The sequence below is a fragment of the Rattus norvegicus genome, chromosome 19 (assembly GCF_036323735.1).
Source record: "Rattus norvegicus strain BN/NHsdMcwi chromosome 19, GRCr8, whole genome shotgun sequence".
Lineage (NCBI taxonomy): Eukaryota > Metazoa > Chordata > Mammalia > Rodentia > Muridae > Rattus > Rattus norvegicus.
This window is the reverse complement of record NC_086037.1, coordinates 26,372,008-26,375,618: the sequence shown is the minus strand read 5'-3', so window position 1 is coordinate 26,375,618 and position 3,611 is coordinate 26,372,008. Positions and strand designations below refer to the sequence as shown.

The 3,611-nt window shown below is 41.1% G+C and overlaps 1 long non-coding RNA gene across 1 annotated transcript; it reads left to right on the top strand.

Annotated features, from left to right (window-relative positions):
* The first annotated feature begins 353 nt into the window (after positions 1 to 353).
* LOC134483476 (uncharacterized) lies at positions 354 to 853 on the top strand. The gene is made up of 2 exons (XR_010060318.1): positions 354 to 460; positions 578 to 853. It is a non-coding gene; the product is annotated as an uncharacterized LOC134483476 (long non-coding RNA).
* The last annotated feature ends 2,758 nt before the right edge of the window (positions 854 to 3,611 follow it).

The following is a 3,611-nucleotide window of genomic DNA, read 5'->3' as shown; positions in this document are numbered from 1 at the left end:
GGAAGCACCTTTGCGGGATAAGAACAAAGTGCAAATGTCAAATTAGAACTTGTCATTGGTTTTAACCTTGGTGACATATGGACATCTCCTTTCTTCCTGCAACCCAATGAGGTTCCTTCCATTGCCCTGTCCTTGGTTTGCACTGGTATAAGTCTGGGTCCCATATTGGCAGCTCACATTACTTTGAGGCTCTCTGGAGATTTTGCCCTTCCCAAAGAGTTAGCAACCATGATATCAGTTAAAAGGTCCATGTTGACTGTCCAATAGAACTGAGGTGGTAGAAGGCAGCCTTCCGACATCTGCCTTGCATTTCACCACCAATTCAGTGTCTGAAAAACTGCCTTCCTCTCCCAGGTCTCAGAAAGTGCAAGAGAGCTGGAATTGGACACACCCCAGTAAGAGAGCTTCCTGAAGAATAAGTTGCTTTCTCAGGAGTCCCTGATGACAAACATCCTGAATGGTAACAAATTTTTTGGATGAGTATTCTTCCTCAGAGTTAATTTGTCATTGCTTAGAGACCCTAAATTTATATATCACTAAGCCAGCCTGACTGATTGAGGTCTTACTTTCTTCTCAGAAAACAGCACCTGAGAGACAACTTGGGGGACAGCCTTTCATTATGTGTGCAAGAGGAGAAACAGCAATACATCTGTGCTTCTAAATGTTCCTTAAGAATGTGCTGTTTAGAAATATTTTTGTTATGATTTTAATTGAAATTTTCTTTTTGTTGTTTCATATTTATATGTTCTTGTTACTGTTTTTATCTTTTCACATACTTTTAAATATTTTAATTTATTTGTTTTAATCTTGTTTTGTTGTAAAAATGAATTCCTTATGAATAAATATTGAATTCTATCTCTTGACTCTTAAGACCATCATTCTTATTAAAGGGTTCTGTCCCCTCCTGTGGACTTAGAACTGACAGCTGGAGATGGATCTCTGCATGTTCCATGGATACTGGGCTAATAAGTGAATTCAAAGTCACCAAGGGGTACCCAGTGTGACAGTGTCTTTTGTGTGGATAATGTGGCTGTTTCTCAGACACACACTCTATGATGTAATCACTGACATGCTTTACTCAATTGTTAGGGTCCATGTGGTTCTTCTGAGAGAGCAGCAGATGCTCTATCCTGTGAGTCATCGCCACAGCTCCTGCAGGTGCTTTTGTTATTCCACATCATGTACTGTATTAGGTGGACAGGATCACCTCCAATCAAATAGACAGATCTCAGGAGATGTGTGTTCACAGGGAACTTACTGAGCTGTGCGTGCTCAATGTGTTAGCTTGCCAGGCATCCCTACAGGGCTCTGGTGTTCCCACTGCTCATTGTGGGCAGGATCATCCTCCAGCACCACTTAGTGTCCATATTAGAGCAGATCTTTCACCTGTTATCAATGATGACCATATGTATTATGCACATCTGACAAAATACAGAATAGAAATTAGCTTCCTGTTGGCCAGATTGGCATAATGAGTGTTTTGATTGTTAGCATGAAAATTATTTTAATCCAAGCAGTTTAGGGAGGAACCTCAAGAGCATACATAGTGAATGCTGCCTATAGCTGTGAACACAGGTTTCTTTTTGAGAGCAGGCCTGTGCAGGCCCAGAACCTAGGTTGGGCAGTTCAAGCTACCCTTTTTCCATGGCCAATCTGGGATCGTATTGAGAATGTATTTTTTCCAGGTGACAGATTTCCAATTTATGGAATTGAATTAACTTACTGAGAGTGCAGGTGACTCAGAGAGTTAAAGTACAGAAGGAATAATCCAGAATGTCCACAAAAGCTTGCTGTCTCCCCAGGGCTTTTTAAAGCTCAGCAGCTAGGGAAGCAATGTAGTATTTGGTTATTCTCATGCTTAGGTCTAGTCATTCATTATAAGCTGCCCATGACACAAAAAGAGTCATCTGTGTCACAATAGAAACAAGTTGTAACTAGATTCACCCCCACACTATCACATCACTACTGTGTTTGAGGTTCTCAGTTACTAAGAACCTGGATGAGGCCTGGGTCTTTCTACACAAACTCATAATTTATGTCTTCATGACACTGTGTGCTTTGTTCTGTTGATGCTACCATTGGCATACAATACCTTGGATACTTTGTACTGACATCTGTGACCTGAGACAATAGTTCATGTCATCCTAACCTGAATAAACTGTCCTTAGAGTACAGTGTTGTAGGAGGGGCCTTCTTTTCCTGTGAGATAGCAAAACATTTCCAGTCTTCAGTCAAGTCTGTCAGCCATTGTCAGTGCCTGTCTTGAGATGTCCACCTTTTCAGCTATGAGTCTTCATCCAGGCTGCTCTGTAATTTTGTAGAAGATTAATAGGTTCCAGCCCTAGGATTTAATTCATTGTGACTGTACTTGCCAAACATGCTCAAAGCCCTATGTTTCACCCTAGCCCTCTGTGCTTTAGAGAAAGAAAATAAAGAACCACATTGCAGTTGAAGTTTCTCCTCCAACAAAAGGAGAGCCTGCATAGGGCCTTTAAGTACCTCTAAGCCCCAGCTTCCCCACAGCTCCCTCCATCAATTCCATGATTGGTGTGTTTTCATTACTGCTCACTTTCTTCCTTGTGTGCAAAGAATGTGCACCATGTCAGTAAAGTGTGTGTGTGTGTAGTCCCTAGTGAAAACTGTCGAGGTGCATGCAGACTCATGCTACTGCTGTCTCATGGCACCTTGCAGGGAGCACTGAAATCGTGGGCTACTTTAATACAACCTAAACCGGGTGTGCATGGTTTTCAGTAAGATTTTGACGTCATCACCGCTACAGAGAGCAGAAAAAGCTTCAGTAGTTACATGGATGTGATCAATCAGTGTTAGTGTGTGCATTCAATAAAATATCCATTTTTGACTAAGGTAGATGCTTCTGTGTTTTGTGGGGTGACCCACTGTCAATGTCTAGTGAATTGGGGGCCCTGGGTATGGTTGCATACCCCCAGGACACAGGGGGTGCAGAGCAAAGGCAGAAGCAACTGCACACATTTGCAAGCTTTATTAATCCCTATGTAGCTGGGAATATGAATAACTACAATTTTCATTTTGTCAAGATACCATAAGATCATTATTCCCAGGATACCAGGAACAACTGAGGGAAGACTAAACAAAGAAATACGAATAAACAAAGGCTTCTTCTCAAAATATTCATATAACAAATCACCTATCTTATTATAATCAAAATATACTCACCATTACCGAGAGAGCGTTAGGACCACTTCCACAGAAACAGGACACAGAAGAAGATAGCTTAAGGCCAAGTGAGGAAAACATTTTCTTCTCCAGGGTGGAATTCCAGCCCCTACTTGTATCTGTCACCAGGCCTTTCTTGACCCTGCCTGGGAGCTGCATCTCTATGTCTTAACAATTCCTCCTTTTTTCTTTTGTTTTAAAAGAAACACTTTCCATAACATAGCAAAAGTCTTTGTAGGGGTTTAATCATGTAAAAATAAAGCAACATAATACATAATGTACATAAGATTATGGCAAAACTAGCTCCTCCCAAGCTATGGAAAATCCTTTGAAGCCAAGCCTTGGGATCTAATCCTGTCAATTGATCATCCAATAATTTAGCTATTTACATAGGGGTAGTATCTTCTAGCTGTTTA